We start from the raw sequence: 9785 nt of genomic DNA, 5'->3' as shown, positions 1-9785 counted from the left end.
TCTAAAAGGGTGCAAAATTTTGGGGGTGGGATCTAGAACACCCCCTAACTAGCAAAGTGCCAGTGCGTTGCTATGGGAAAAGGCAGACAAAATCATATCTAGCTAGACAAGCGCGAAAGGTATAAATAAAACTACGATAAAAGTGAGAGGACCGGAGAGATTTTAAATTCAGACATGACGTCACATTTAAATGACGCAAAGAGCTAGTCGGGTTTAACCATGGAGTAGTTTGGTTAAACCAATCTACACCTTATGGATAGTTACGTACAAACCCTCTCTCTCGCTTAATTAATATGATTGCTTTGTAAGTGAGAACTACACGGGAGCCGTGTGTGGATTGAGTCTCCACCAGCGGAGATATATAAGAAGCAGCTAGCTAATTCTTCCTTCGTCGTTAAGGTATCTCTTCCCCCCTTAATTTCTCTACTGCTAATGGCGATAATGCACTGAGAGATCTGATCCTCGCCCTACTGAGAGATGCCTCCCTTAATTACGTCCAGCGGGTGGTGAACTGAGAGATATCTGTTGGCCTTTGTCGCAGGCGCATGCAGCTGCCGTGCGCCGGTGACCAGCGGCGCCGGCCGTCAGGAAAGCTAGCTGCATGCGGTACCTCCAAGCTCAACGGCGGCCGGGGAGGAGCTAGCCGTCTGGAGGTCGACGACGCAGGAGAGGCTATTACCTCTTGGACATCACTCCACGGTGCGTCGTTGTTTAATGGATCATTTGCTCTCTTTCTTTTCTTTTCTTTTATTTTATTTTACGAGATGATTTGATTTTTTTTGGCTGATTTTATTTTCTTCTCAGTTGTTGTTATATTAGTCTTATTCTTCTCTTTTTACTGTCCAAACATCATTTGAATGTTTTATCCTCTAAAACATGCGATTTTTTTTAGACGTTGCTAGTTTGCTATATATATGGATTAGATTTTTCCCATATCAATCCGACGAAAATTACACCCACCCTACTGTTTGTGCTGCACGCCGTGCGCACCCTAATTTTACATCGACGTCTTCATTCCCGATCGACGCCGGGGAGAACCACTGATACTAATGGTCAACGGAGAAGCATGGAAGGGATCAAAATCATTTTTAGATATACAAGAAAGTAAGCAAAATTCATAAACATAAAAAGAATTAGCTATAATTTCATTGGTATAGAAAGGATTTTCTCTGCAAATTGAGTTGACCTATAACCATTTTGGACCTGGGGCTTTACACGGTTCATGACCATGAGCCCAGGCATACCATACAGGTGGATTTGTTATTGGTCATCCATATGGTAAAAGGGGATGTTTTTGAACAGTTTTTTTTAATGAAAGAAAAGCAACTTAATTATTCCAATTTTACTTGTTGAAACTAAGAAATTTTATCCACCTTCGGACTCTTTAGCCCAAAGAGTAGCGAAAGCAGGGCAGCTAGTATAATTCGTAGACCAAACATTTCCCATTGGAGCGAAAAAGGAAATTAAATTCCTTTGGACTTACGTTGGTTTTACAACATGTACTACTTTGGACTTCACAGCTGTCAGTAGAAAGATGGAATTGGTTCTAAAAGAGCCGAGCTAGGGATAAGAGATGAAAGATTTTTTTTTGACTTTTTTATGTTTTAATTTTATTAATAGACCATTTTCAAAAGTACTTTCAAATCTAAACCTTTTGGCCACACCAGTTCGCCTGGCGTGGCCAAATAACTCTATCACGTCACGTGTAGCTAGCATGATAGTGCTGTCCTGCCATAGCTGCCTCTTGTCACGTCACCACTGGTTGAGAAATTGTTTTCTACTATTAAATTTATAAGTTTTTTTTCCGCGAATGTGCAAAAGGATTGCACGTCAATATATTAGAAGAAAAGAGTTATAGTTACGCAACGCGATCAGACAGACCGGTTTATGCCAGGAGAAGGGAGAAAAAGCAAACTAAGAAGCTGAAGCTTAAAAAACTACGACAGCTAAACACAAACTCCAAGCAGCGAGAAGGGGCCGAACTATTAAATTTATAAGTGCTACTATATTTTTAAAGATGGATAGAGTAGTAAGTAGTAATTATAGATATGGCTTCGGGCCATTTTTGTTAGATGGGCTGGGCTAAATTTGATCAACCGGCTGAGGCTGCCGGCGGCCCAACATTGACAATGTCCGGTCGTTCTAAAAAAAAAGAGAGAAATAAAAACTCTGGGTCAACGGTCACCCCCGCATGCATACAGCATGTAGTATTCATGTGTCCATGTCCTCGCAAACACACCGTGGGCTACTCCTAGTCACCGATTGGTTTACACTTGGTCCATCCCCATCATAATCAGCTCGATAATCGTACGTCGTCCTCACTGTCTCTAGGTACCTAATAAAAAGAAATTCAGTATTACTCTAATTTTTTTTGATATTTAAAGAGCAGGAGAGGCTCCCACTGCGCTATATTAATATATGTAAATATGTAGAAGTTACTGAGTTACATTATGTATCAGTACTATTACTCCATTACACAGTATTATATATCATTTCATCAATCATATTAATTTGTATTCGTTTCCTTCCATGTATTGTATTGTAGTGGACTGCAATATGGAGATCGATATACAACCGGTGAACCATATGATGGAAAGACATAATTAATTTTGAGCAAAGCCAGATGCGTAGCTGGTCAAAAACTACCAGAAAAACGAAACACAAAGCAGATCGACACAAGATTATTTGTAACACTTGTGCTGGCATGACGTTGAACGACAGGATGGGCTCCCCACCACCTCCGTGTAGCTGAGCGAGCTGCGCAACCAGTAAGGCCTTGTTCGGTTACGTCCGGATTTAATCCGGACCGAGAATGACAAGCACAGTAAGAAATTTATAATATATATAATAAGAGACCAGGATTTATTCCAGACCGGAAACCAATTTACTCATGATAAGGACAACAAAACATTCGGATTGGTTCCACACCTCTTGACTAGTGGATTGTCGACCCCCGATTTTGGAAATCGGAAATCTTCTGTGTTTATCAGTACCAATCCCTGGATCAGTAGTTGGTACACACATACATAGCCGAATCACAACATATCACGAATGAATTCAGGCTAAGAGAGTTAAATGCTTACATTAGGGCCAGGCAGGCCAACAACTATCAGAGAACAACAGCGGAAGACAAAATAATACAAGGGCCCGGTTGACATGCCACAAGCAGTCGACTGGGGAACGAGATCTAGAATGGAATCGCACTCCGATCATCTTGTTAAGTACGCAAGCGTACTAACAATGGCTTCTCTTCAACACTCTGCTAAAAAATATATATAGAGCAACAATGAGTACAAAAGTACTCAGCAAGCCACCACACAAAATGCAGTAATGTACAGGATAATACAAGGAGTGGCTATGGTTACTTTGCGTAAAGCTGAGTTTTCAAATATCATTTCACAAACCTAAGACCTAGCATAAACTGGTCAAGTTTTAATTCCATTGTTCATTAAACAGCGACGGTTCTGTCCACCATCCATTGTGTTCCCAAGGATAGCTTCCCGCCACTGGTCGTCATGGTTTTCTAGGGTCTACCCCTTCTCGCCTCTCGAGAAGTTGATCCACCAGTACAAAATCATCATGCAACATCCCACCCATCATTTTAAGAATTTAGAGTCTAGCCAAGTGTAATACATGTCCCGGTGCTCAATAACCGCGAGCACGGCTATTCGAATAGATTTGGTTTACTCACACTGCAGTGGATGTACACTTTACCCTTACTCCGCGACTTGCCCAACACATGAGCCTACGTCCCAACGGATGAGACTTGCCATGGCAAAGCCTTTCAATAACCTCACTTTGGCAGTACCCGCTCCATGAACTTGAGTCCTCATGCACTCTAGGCGTACACGGTTTCTAGCAGTGAGAGGAGTTCTGGCGCTCCCGGGAAGGGAAGACTCACACATGCATTAAGTTATAGTTAAGTTTAGGTTTACACATGGCAGTCCTACCGATGGCGACACCACTGTAGGCACCCGCCCCTCGCGGTCCTACCAATGGCTGCCCCACCGTAGGCCCTGCCTCACACACATCAAGAAAACCACTATGCAGAGATACTGCCTCCGCTCGGCTATTTACTCCGCTAGGTCTATACCCATACGAGAAGTACGGTTGTACTGGAGTCGTTTCATGCTTAGCTTCATGGCTCGGTCCTTAATTGACCAGGGACGGCACTAGCCTTTACCGGACACCACCCAAGTCCTCCAGCCGCCCCAGTCGAAAACATTTCTTTAGTTTTAACTTTCTTTCACAAATCATCTCATCAATGTCATGGCAATGTGGCGCTCATATCTCCACATGCCGTATCTCAACTACCTTCCCCAAGGTAGTTACCCAAACATAAAGCATTTGATAAATATGAGAATGCATAGATCTAAATTAGCAGTACTAAGCATTTGTCATAAGTGACTAGGGACTCATACGTAATTATGGGTACAAGGGAATAATTAGATAACCAATAATCAAAGGCATGGCATAATAACAAGTAGGACATTTATCACTACATGCAATTTTATTTATAAACAAAACAATTTCATAATTGGGATCAACATGCTCAAGGAATGGGGTGATGACTTGCCTGCTCAGGATAGTTCTTATTCTTGATATAATCTTGATCAACCTTCACCTCCTGGAAGCTGCATACGTTGCCTCACGACTAATCGATACACCAATACTATAATACGCGAGAAAAATCAATGTTCAAACAACAGTCACATATGCACAAACAAAATATAAATGTTGGGGTTGAACCTACGGCTGCTCACATTACTGTGTTTGCTAATGGATTGTAAGGTGCTACGAAGTCTCTACTATGGCTGCACTGTTTATATAGGTAAGGAAAATGGAGGTAGCTTAGGCTCTAAATTACATAGCATGCAAGTAGCTGATGAGATAAGAAGCTGATGAGACAAGAAAGCTTATGGGCTAAGGTTTCTTAGTATTTTATATAATCATTATGGCTCTACTGGTACTAACTAGCACAATATATGATATACACATTTTGCTAATATGTGGTTTAGTCTACCTACAGGGTTATGGGAGGGTTATATGACTACGCATGCATCTATTCAGATAAATGGTCTTATACTAAAGGTTCTGTTGTTGGATGGATTAATTTAATTAGGATCAACAAGCAATCACAGGGAATCATTTATATTATTATTTTACCAATGGGGCATTATTTTAATTACGATCATATTTTACTTGTCATTATAAATTATAAAAGGGTTAATAATCATACACGCTCTATATGTTAGATCGGTGAGGTCATAGGTACAGATTATTTGTCTGTGTGGTCTCGTAACGAGGTCAAGATTTATAATTAGTGTTTTATCTAACTTTGATGTTTATCAAACAATTCATAGTTTAATAGGTGCAACAGTAGGTGATTGACTTACTGTGTATGTGTTAAATGGATGTACTGTACATGCAAGTTCAATAATATGTTAATTGGATTATTTACCGAACATGAGTTATTTGTTGTTCTGTTAAATAATAGGTGTCAACCAAATTATATATATATATATATATATATATATATATATATATATATATATATATATATATATATATATATATATATATATATATATATATATATATATATATATATATATATATATATATATATATATAGGATATTGCACCGGTTAAATCTATCATTCGATTGATTCCATCACACCCAGCTCTGTCATTATACCTCATAGACAAACTAAGGACTGTTATGTGTGTACTTAGATTTTCAGTTATAAACTCATTAAGTTAATCCTCTATTTAGACAATGACTGAATCATGAACTTGACTATATATAATCATGGAATAGTAAATGATACTAATATCTCCTATCTTTGCTTTAAACTGAACTAATACATATAGCTACACATGGTTCCCATAGTGACAGAACATGTTAACAACAAATATTCCTCTACCTAGTTCACTGTACAATGATAATTTTTATTTGCTAGCACATTTTTAGTTTAATCATTATCTAATCATTTGATATTTATTATTTAATAATTATAAATATATTTTATTAAATAGTGAGTTATATACCATTGGGAAGATTATGAATTTAGACGAATTTAGGTTCAAGTTTCACTCAAATCGGAGCTAAAATGAATAAGTTATGCTAGTTTAAAGATTCAAATTTGAGTTAATCCGAGAAATTGTAAAAATGTACTGTTCATAAATGATTTATCTTTAATCGGAAACATTATCCAAAACCCACTGTGGTTGACATGTGGGACCGGCCCTGGTTGACTTAGGGTCAAACCTGCTTGTTTAATTACCAGTGGGTCCCGCCTGTCATAGGAACAAAATATATAATTGTGTTTTCTTATATTTTAACTATAGGGACCCCACCTGCCATTGAGTGGGCTAATCACCGTTAGGGATAGGATTACTGTGCGCTAATCACATGTGGGTCCCACACGGTTTCTCTCTCTCTTCTGTCGTTCTTTCTTCCTCCCGTCGTCTTCTACCTCCAGCCATTGGGAGGCAGCACCAGGACACGGCTGGGCGCGACGGGCACGGGGCCGGGGCGGCACGGCGGCGGACAGGGGGGTTTGCGGAGGAGCTCTAGCAGCCCTCCACCGGCGGCGGCGGTGCATGGCGGAGCAGGGGCGAGCGTTGCGGCACGGCAACGCCATGGCCGAGCTCGGCTGCAAGCAGCTACGGCGAACGGGATGGTTTGCGACCATATTGGTGAGGGCGTGAGCATCTATGGCGCATGAGGGTTCCGTTTTTCCAGTAAAATAGAAGGGAGATCCCCCGGGATAGCATGTCCACGGTGACCTCCATGGGTGGAGCTTTGGAGCTCGGACTCGGCATGGTTATGGCCATGATCGGCGACATTGATGGGGAAGTTAGTTCCTAGGGGATTAATAGGAGCTCAGGAGCGAGGAATTACCAAGAGAATGCAGAATGGCGATGCTTGATATCACGGTGGTGGAGTAGAGAAGACGATGCCGGCACGCATGCTAGGTGTTCGACGAAATGTGTATCCGAGGGAGAGGCAGAGGGGATTGGGGTTTTTATGGGGGCTTGGCTTGGGGATAAGCCAGGATGGCGTGGAGGATGAGGTCGATGACAGGCGCACTCGATGGCTGTCTACGGCCTAGGTTAGGGAGGTTGACGCGGCTAAGAGCACCCGCAATGGTAAAGTAAGGTGCTATCTATAAAACATGTACATCTCAGCAATAGACTAGATTAATAGTAAACCACTTTAATGGTATGTCTACATGGGTATCTATAGCTCTCTAATGCATTGCCTCGTTTTTCTCTATAGACTATCTCCAGGTTAGTAGATAGCTTTACTCTCTCTCTTCATTTAATCTCTTCCAAGTAGGAAAATATGCTGACATGGATCTCTTGTAGAGAGCCTATAGATAACCATTGTGGGTGCCCTAAGGTTTCCATCCTCTTCTCCATTAAGTCTCTGTGGCTTAATCATCACCCTACAGCTCCTAGCCTGTGAACCTCGGCGCTAGCTTGAGAGGGTGCGCATCGTTTTGTCCAGCGGGTGCATGGAGGGGCGACGGGACGTCATGCGTCTGGATAATTTGGCGGACGTGGCAATGGCGACGCGCTTATCCAATCGGCTTCGTTCCTCATCTCTTGGAGTGACGGCTGAAGGAGATGGCGGCTTGACCGGGGTCGAGTCGCGGGCCCACCTAGCGTGGCGCTGACGGATGCCGGGATTCGCGGCGGAAGGACGGACTTGGCGCGACACGGAGTTAGGGCGCGGCACGATGCGGTGCACGGGGGCGACGCGAGATGCGGAGGTGGCGCGGTCGATCGCGTGCGCGGCGTCCGGGCGCGAGCGCGGATGCGGAGGGATGCGGCGCATGGCCCACAAGCGGCGCACGGCCTGGAAGCGGATGGATGCGACGTGAGGGAAGGGAGGCGCGGCGTGCGGCATGCGGGTAGGACGCGGGCGCGGTCATGGGACCGGATCGAATAGATGATGGCCCATGAACAGTGACAGACAGAAAAAGAGAGAGAAGGAAGAAAAGGAAAAAGAGGAAGAGGGAGGGGCTAAACTGCAAAAGTGAATGGGATTGGAATTGAATTGAAATATAATCTATACATTTTGGGCTTTGAGAATTCAAATGTTTGATTTGAATATTTATGTATTTCTCACAATTGAATTGTTTTGATTAACTTGGATTTTGACTCAAGGTGAACTTATATATTTTGGAGACTTATAGAATATGATTGAATTAAATATTCCAACTTGTCCCTACTAATACAATGGCATATTGGTCGAATTTATTTGTATAGCAATATATTTTACATACATATGTTTAATTTATTTAAGTTTTATTCTATAAAGGTATTATGAGATTTGGTGCAATATTGGTCTTAAACATTGAATCGAATACTCCCATAAGCTCTTTTTATACATAGAACTCAATTTATTTACATGACAAATTATTTTACATGAGTGAATTTATCCCCTGAGAGACTTGATGAACATTATAAATATTAATCTAGTTATTCCAGTGCAACACTCCTATATATATAGAATCATTGTAGTGGCGACTATTTCGTGGTTACTTAGATGTCATGACACTTGTCGACATGGTTCAAGTATTTAACATACAATTTGTAATTTACATTATAGAAATTAATAATTGACTTGTGTTTTATTTGGCTTGTGTTCTTGTGCATAAATACTTATAGGGTTAACAATATATTGTCGTAAACTTTAGTTATTACTTAGATGTGCATCTTTTAATTTGATTTTTCTATTGAGACGATTTACAGTTTGGCAAGTAATAACAACCATAACATCCAGCATGATGCAAAAGTTTTAAAAAGTTCAAAATTTTAGCAATTTTTATTGTCAGGAATTTTCAGGATGTTACATGGATCGATTCCGGTCTCTTATTGTCCCTATCATAAGTAAATTGGTTACCAGCCCTGAATAAATCCCGGCCTCTCATTGTATTATCATAAGTTTCTTACTATATTTGTCATTCCCAGTCCGGATTGCATTCGGGTGTAACCGAACAAGACCTAAAGAAATCTGTCGAGGCCGGGACACCGGCGGCAAGCTAGCCGGCAAGCCGACGAGGAAGCTGGCGACGCGCAGCATCACTTGGCCGGCGCGTGCCAACCATCTGCTCCCCCCTCGCATGTACACCTCAGCTCGTAGCTCGCCTCGCCGCTCGGTTTCTTGAAGGGCCTGACGATCGACCTTGTGCTCGCCGGTGGCCACGTCGAAGGCGGGCCTGATGCTGGACTGCTTGAACGGGAACCACGGTGTCATGATGTTGTGCGCCGTTGAGGAACAGCAGCGGCGAATCCACCTCCGCCGCGGCGTCGCCAGCCCAGCGAGAGAGATGATGATGACTCCATGTAATAACGCCTCAACGGCACACTGACATGTGGGGCCCGTTGTATGCCATCACTACTGGGGAAACCCTTTGTAGCCCCGGTTTACAACCCCTTTAGTCCCGAGTTTCAAACCGGAACCCCAAATCCAGGGTTGAAGATGGGTATATTTAGTTCTGGGTAAAATAATCGGGACTAAGGATACCAACCGGTATTAGAGGTTTTTTTTTATCATTGTTTTTTTTACTGTTTGCATATTGATTTCAAATTGAACGTACTCAAAAACAAAATCATCCACATTAACAAAAACATTAGAAAATCATCCACAAATTCACAGATTTACATCACAAATTTACAGATCCACATACATCATGTATAAGTCAACAAATCCACAGACATCCGCGCTGCCCGCCGCGGCATAGGCCGCCGCACAGCCCTCGGCCGGCTTG

The 9785-nt window shown here is 42.1% G+C and overlaps 2 long non-coding RNA genes across 2 annotated transcripts; one reads left to right on the top strand and one right to left on the bottom strand.

Annotated features, from left to right (window-relative positions):
* The first annotated feature begins 390 nt into the window (after positions 1–390).
* LOC112937310 (uncharacterized) lies at positions 391–3375 on the top strand. Its single transcript, XR_003239818.2, has 2 exons — positions 391–699; positions 2546–3375. It is a non-coding gene; the product is annotated as an uncharacterized lncRNA (long non-coding RNA).
* Positions 2826–7142, bottom strand: LOC136354641 (uncharacterized). Its single transcript, XR_010738204.1, has 3 exons — positions 6908–7142; positions 4577–4672; positions 2826–3259 (listed from the first exon to the last, which is right to left on the bottom strand). It is a non-coding gene; the product is annotated as an uncharacterized lncRNA (long non-coding RNA).
* Positions 7143–9785: the final 2643 nt, after the last annotated feature.

Source organism: Oryza sativa, chromosome 12, assembly GCF_034140825.1.
Source record: "Oryza sativa Japonica Group chromosome 12, ASM3414082v1".
Lineage (NCBI taxonomy): Eukaryota > Viridiplantae > Streptophyta > Magnoliopsida > Poales > Poaceae > Oryza > Oryza sativa.
Note: the sequence above shows the minus strand (reverse complement) of the source record. Positions and strands in the feature narration are given on the sequence as shown.